We start from the raw sequence: 7734 nt of genomic DNA on the forward strand, positions 1-7734 counted from the left end.
ATTTTCAGCCATGTTCACTGTTTAGGTAGAGATAGTTAGAAAATTCAGGTCATCTTTATTATTTTTCTCCCCATGAATGAAGAGAAAGTTTCCATCTCTGTTTGCTCCCCAAATGACACAGATGGAATCTCATAAGCTAGCAGATTAAAACCTATGTGCCAGACTATTATTAAGTCACACTTTGATTTCAAGCACATTTATAGGGCGGCTGTCCTTTAATATATATTATTCACTCCCTGAAACTCATTTTTTTTCACTTCTATCAAAACCAGAGAGTTTATATTCTGTATAGAGCAATATGTAAAAAGCAGAGCACAACATAGTGACTATGTTAACAGCTTATTACGTGGAGTACGGTGATAAAGATGTATGCACAAATCTCACATGGTGCATTCAATGCCTTAGATTGTAGGTTTTGCTAAATAAACTTAGACCAAGTTTTTAATAAAGAAGTGTCCTGGTTGTACTCCAAATGCTGTTGCTCATATAGTCACGGGCTGTTTAGTAATCTTGTCCTTCTATTTGTGTAGAAAAGAGAATGTTTTCTTTTAGTAATTGATAGTTGAAAAGCAAAGCCATTTGCTTCTGGACCTATAATACAGTGTTTATTAAATCATATGATTTTTCCTTTTTTAAAAAAAGTTTTGTGTTGTAGATGGACACAATATCGCTGTTTTGTTTACTTAGTTTTTTTTTTTTTTTTTTTAATGTGGTGCCAGGGATAGAACCCAGTACCTCATGCATGCTAGACAAGTGCTCTACCATTGAACCACAACCCCAGCCCTCATACGATTTTTCTAATCCTTGTAATCCTTGGTTTCTAATGCTCTGGTCCAAGAGGGTTCAGACATGGAAGCTTTGGAGGTTGGCTCCACATCTATTTGATCTTTGAATTAATCCATTTCATCAACCATTTCTCCTCAAGAGAGTTGGGTTACAAATAACTCAAATCATGGTGACTCTTCACGGAGGCTGTTGATGAACACGTTTTAGTGGCCTTGTTTCCTGCCTTATGAATGGATTTGATGTCTGGGACTTCAACTGTCTTCATGATCAAGACGTAGGGTGAAGCAGGAACTTGGTCATACCACTATTTGGATCAGTTTTATTTCCAGACTTCTTGTTTTGGAGTTAATAAATGATCTCATTGTTTAAGTCAAAATGAATTGAAAATATCTTTTCTTTACACTCAAGGACATCTGCCCCTGAGGTGTTAGTTAAACACCCTATTGAAACTGACATTGTGAAATTTCTACTCTCCAAAAAAATAATAAATTACTTTTTTATAAAAATGTTTTTAGATGTAATATTTATTTCCCAACATATAAAATCTAGGAGCTGAAAAAAATCAGAATTGAACTTACAGATAGGGTCCTGCATTCACCTCTAATTTATGCATGGCACTTGTATTTTTATAAATTCATATAACTTAAAATGTCTTCCCAAGAATATATTTGCATAGGAGAAAGCCATAAAATACAGAGCACTCCTGCTGATTGAAACACACTTAATGTGGTCCCCTGCTGCATTTATGTAAATTCTGCAGATCTTTCAGAGACACCTGAGGGAAGTTATATTTTCAGCTGTGTTCACTATTCAGGGAAAGGTAGGTAGGTGAAGTTCAAAGTTCAGGTTAGTCTTTTTTTTCCCCCGTGAATTAAAAATAATAGTTTATTCAATGTTTGCTCCTCTATCAAGACAGCTAGAAATCTCTTTAGGCAGTTATAACATCTTACACCCATTTTTCCCAATGATTCAATAATTGTTTGAATATATGAATTATAATATACATACATCATCATTGAATAAAAATAAGGATGTGTCTGAACATATACCTTCAGATATATTGAAAGTGGCTCATTATGACTTGGTTGTGAAGCATTTTATTTGCACTACCAAAGGCAACCTTTCTTTCCATCTTCTCTTAGCACAGACCACATGGAAAGGCTAAGAAGATGGAAAGAAAGGTTGCCTTCATAATGCAAATAAAATGCAGCGTGAGTGTTCACAGTGAAGAAAGTGTTCTGTAGCAGACATCATCTGAATATGACATTCACAATTCCACCTCCCTTTGTTTCTTTCAACAGTAATTTGAGAATTATTTTCTGAAGGGAAAACTATCCTTATCTTTTCTGTAAACATTTGATTTTTAAGGTTATTAATATTTTCTGATTATTAGAGCATCATTTTCCATTAATATATAATGGGAATATTAACATTTATTCTCCTGGTGTTAAATCCAATTTCAGAAGTGAAACAACCTGACAACACTATGGACATTTGTTTTTGGGGAAAACTACCTTCATCCAGATTTTGCCATATATTTGCAAGGGGAAAACAGAATCACAAAGATGATCAGTGCCTTTGCTTGATGTATTTAATTTCCTTGTGATCTTAAAGGTAGAGTCAAATTATTAAGTACATTTAACTATAGAAATATCATTATTATAAAGAATTCTGCCTTGATTTTAAAAGACTTTCATACATATGTTTTGCATTTCCTTTACATATTTTATTTCACAAAGTAAAATGCCAGGCATCATGTCTATTATTCACATCCTGACTTCACAATTATCACCCTGTCATCAAGTCCAAAGTCCCAAGTGGTACCAACTGTGCTTACAGGAAGACAGAAGTTGATATTGACTTCAGATGAGCAGATAAAATGCTACACTACTAAGTCAATATCAACCATATTCAATACATTGTAAATACACATTTGTCTCCCCTTATCCAAAATGGCTATGTCTCAAGACCCCTATAGATGCCTGAAACCATGGGTAGTATTGGACTTTAAATATACTATATTTTATATTGATGTGATGCTTTTGGCTCTTAGTGTTCAGCATTTGTTTTTTTAAACTGAATTTAAGCACCCTGTCTCAATTCTAGTAATGCAAGCCTAAAGTTATCATTCACTGGAGTGAAACTGTGAAACCACACCTATTGCCAGTCTTTGGAGTTAATCTTTAAATTAACCAAAAGATGTACCTATGGAACTTTTGATAAATATAAATGCAAACTTATGCTAAAATTTATTTTATAAATTAAACATGGTAAGATATTATCAATAGTTAACTAGTAATAAAACAGAGAAAGTAGAAAACTATACTGTAATAAAAGATTTTTAAACCCTATGACTTATTTATTTCTGCAATTTTCCATTTAATATTTTCTGACCACAGTTGGCTGTAACTAAAACTGTTAAAAAAATAAAACTACGAGTAAGATAGACTATGATATATGTTTAAACACTCTCTCAGCTCCACCAATCAAGTTCTGAACCATTAGAAGGTGTTGTAACTTGTGATAGTCAAGCCAAAGTGACTCCATTTTGTTTTGTAATTCCATTTTGTAAAACAACCATGCCAAGGAGAAGGGTCATGACCAGGGCAAGATGTTCTTTTCCCTTTTGCTATAGAAACCTTTAAGAATATGGAACTACTTAAAGGGGCATTGTTTCTGTAACTAGGGTAGCAGGGCTCTGTTTTTGTAACTGGGGTGACTGGGATGACTGTGATTGGCTAAGCATCCCACCTCCTGACTGCACTCTCCAGCTTCTGTAACCTGGCTTCAGCTTGCATTAGCTGGACCCCCAAATGTCCCTTTCGTGGTTTTCAGGCTTATAAGGAGCACCCTTGAATAAAGACTTGATTCGATTATACGTGAGTGGTCTGGAAGTCAGTTTATGAAACCCAGTGCTTTAACTGTAACAACTATTATATTAAAATCCCTGCTTTAAAAATCAGTTTATTCACATAACTGATTAATTTTAAATGAAATAAAAACAAGTTGTGTGTCTTCTTTCTAAAACGTACTAACAAGAAATGTCTAATAAAGATTTGACTCCGTTTAAATTTCCCTTTCCGTCTGGGTATGGTGTTTCTGCTTCTGTAATACCAGCCACTCAGGAGGCTGAGGCAGAACAACTGCAAAAGGCTGAGGATGTATCTCAATGCTAAAGTACCCTTGGGTTCATTCAATTCCCAGCACAAAAACAAACAAACAAACAAAAAACAAACAAATAAATATGAAAGACATTTTTTTCTCACCCCCAGAAAAAGTTATATGTATAGTTTCCCCCCATAGTTCATTTTTCTTCACATAAAATGGATCTAACTGGTTGGAAATCATTTTGCACTTTAGGATGTGGAAGGATGAGCTGAAATCAGAGTGATGCTTCTGGCTCTCAGTGTTCAGCAATTTTTTTTTTAATTTATTTAAACTGAGTCCAAGCACCCTGACTTAATTCTGGTAATGCAAGCCTACAGTTGTCGTTCAGTGGAGTGAAACTGTGAAACCACCCCTATTGCCAGTCTTTGGAGTTAATCTTTAAATTAACCAAAGGATGTATCTATGGAACTTTTTTTTTTTTTGAGTGAGAGAGAATTTTTTAATATTTATTTTTTATGCCAGGCAAGCACATTACCCCTTGAGCCACATCCCCAGCCCACCTATGGAACTTTTGATTTAACGCACAGATAAAAAAAAATTGAATACAATTTAGGGTATTTTAATGCTAATTTTGGCTTGTTATCTAGCAACTTAGAATTCCTTAAGAAATATCAAGCTGCTGCAACATTTTGAAGTGTAAAAAGATGGGGGCATGTGGTTTTCTTTTTTGTCATCTTACTAGGATTCACATAAGCACTCAACATTTGTGCCAATTCCTCAGACCTGTGGCTGAAATATATATTTAAAAAAAATCTCCTTTCTCTCTACAGTATATCATTGTTTTAATCAATTGTGATTTAAAAAAATTTTTTTTGTAGTTGCACTTGCACATGGACAGCAAACCATTGTTTTATTTATTTTGGTATGTGGTGCTAAGGATCAAACCCAGTGCCCCACTCATGCTAGGCAAGCACTCTGCCACTAAGGCCCAGCCCCAGCCCTCAATAGTGACATCTTGAGACACCACAATAACTTGGCTCCATCACCCCATACAATTCTTTTTTTTTTCTTTTTTTTTTTATTTGTAGTTGGACACAATACTTTCAGTTAATTTATTTCTTTAAAAGTGGTGCTGAGGGTCGAATCCAGGGCATCACATATGCCACTACCCCAGCCCCCCATATCATTCTTAATGAATACAATTTTGAAAATCTATTCTTAAGAATATGTTGCTCAATTAAAGTCTGATGATTTCAAACCACTTTTAGTTCTCACCACATTCCTAACAAAGCATGTGTGGTCAAAACAGATACTAATTTTTCTTTGATAGTTTTATCATTTTGGAGAAGAAATGTGATCCATAATCAGTTTGTAGAGGGATATAAAAAGTTTCCTCAGAATTTGTGGAAAAGAACTGAAAGTGAGATCTACTCAATTGAAATTAATGAATAAGAACAGATACAAATGAAACATTTTTGATGTAAAAAACAACCATACTTTAGGAGATGATTATAAAATTCTTAGCCTGACCTAAGGGCCCTGTGATAGTAAATAGCAATGCATATTAGAAAATTAGATACTTTTAAGATCTCTAAAATCCTCCTGATTTTAGAGCAAAATGCCATTTGATGTTGTACTTACCAGTACATATGTACAATAATCATATGTTTAGCACAGAGTTTAAATATTGTTAATGATTTGAATTAAAAAAATTAAAGTGTTGTTGAACTGAACCTTTAAAATTAACAATATCTCTTAAAACCCAGACATATGGTGACCATATTATAAAATGTTAGCATTAGGAGCATATATGTGAAACAGAATCAGAAGTGTTAATTTGCATGCTATTTCTTAGTAACCATTTCTTAAAACATAAGTTCTAGTAGAATCTTGGCAGTCTCATTTTTTTCATATATGATATTATTTCTTTGCCTTTGCATATAATTAATGGTAAAGATCAGGATATTATAATCATTCTGGAGACATATTTAGGAAGTAAAGGACTTGGCTGTAATTTTAAATATTATTTCCATATAGATGGATGGAAGCTAATATATGCATGCAGTCTCATAACTGGGAACATACATATGTGTAGATTTCTGTTTGTTTTTAATATAATTTGGTTTCATTTTGAAACCATTTCCAATTGTCTCACATGCAGGAAATTATTCCAACTTTGTAATTTTTCTTGTCCTGCTATGATTGCCATTATGTAACAATCACTATTTATTACCATTCTTATTCTGAAAGATATACTATGTTCAAATTCTATCTATGCACTAGCTATTTATCTTCAATGAAGCATTGATTTGTTTCAATTTTGTCCAAAAATGATGAAAATAATGATACAAGTATGTCACCAGGTTCCATAAGGATGAAAGTTCATTAATACACGCAAAGCATTTAACACTCTCTCACAGAGTAACAGTTATTTCTATTAGTGATACAATCATTATGTATTTGTTTTAATAATTATATCTTAATGTATAATGTAGCATAATCGTATATTAATAATGTTTGTATTACCAGAAGTCATAATCCTGTTGGGTACAACTACTATGTTTTATTTATCTTTGTGTCTCTTATACCTAATAATGCATCTAATACATAGTAGGTTTTTTGTCAATGTGGAATTCAGATAGGAATCAAGGAGCTGATAAGATTTGACTTAAAATTTTTGGTTTTCATTACAAAATCTGATTCTAATCAGGGTAGCAGCCCTAGAATGCAAGCATCTTTATGGATGGAACTAAGCTTTATTCTGGCAAAATAACACCTATTGGGTGCTCAAAACTTGTATTTATTCAACTTTTGTTGAAGAAAATTATTCTCTCATGTCTTTTGAATTTATTATAACAACAATATTAACAATTATGAAAACTGAATTTAATAACTTGTATAAAGTGGGAAATATGATTCCATAAGAAAGTCGAAAAAATACCACTTCAGCTCACATTTTAACTCATGCCGTAAATGGAGAAAGTTTTATGCCATGGAAATGCAGACTACTTGAAGGCCATCATCTTTTTCCCATGTTCTTTTAAACATCAGGAAAAATGATAGAAGAATTAATAAAAGTGTTGATATTATCCCTGTGGGAAGCCTGATAATTTTCTGAAAGTGAACACTTACACGGATGCACACACACGCACATGCACTTAAAGGAAAAACAGGCAAATTGGATAAAACAATTTAATTGAGCAAAGAATAATTTGTGAATTGCACAACCTTCAGAACCCAAAGAGGTTTAGAGAGCTCCATTCTCCAACTTGGACAGTTTTGTAGACACAAAACAGAAGTGAGGTACAGCTTGACTGGTTATGGCTCTACATTGAACTTTTCTGGGGATGGTCTGATAAATTGATATCCTGGGATTGGCTGAAGTTCAGCTGCCATAATCTGCTGAGACTCAAACGGTTATTGCAAAATACATAACTCCTCAGGTAGGATATAGTTTATTTGTGTACTAAGTAAGATTGCAGTTTGTTACATAAATACTCAAGGTAAAGAGAGAGATTCAGAACAAACATATTTGTGTGTGTTCCTATTTCTGTGTTTTTACTCTTGCTTAATTTTATGTTGCTTCTATAACTAATGAATTAGTTTATGAGGTTTACTGAAATTGCAATTTCCTTAATCAGTGCAATTTCCTTAATCCTCAAGGTGTGATGTGAAATTTTTCCTTAAAAATCTGAGCTTTAAATATTCCTTACTTCAAAAGGATAAATATGTTACTGTCACATCATTTAATATAAATGTTAATTCAAGATTTATCATTATTTAAGGTACTAGGAAGAAAAAAAGCACTGCACAATAAATTTTATTATTTTTTTGTTTGAA

Source organism: Ictidomys tridecemlineatus, chromosome 7, assembly GCF_052094955.1.
Source record: "Ictidomys tridecemlineatus isolate mIctTri1 chromosome 7, mIctTri1.hap1, whole genome shotgun sequence".
NCBI classification, from domain to species: Eukaryota; Metazoa; Chordata; class Mammalia; order Rodentia; family Sciuridae; genus Ictidomys; species Ictidomys tridecemlineatus.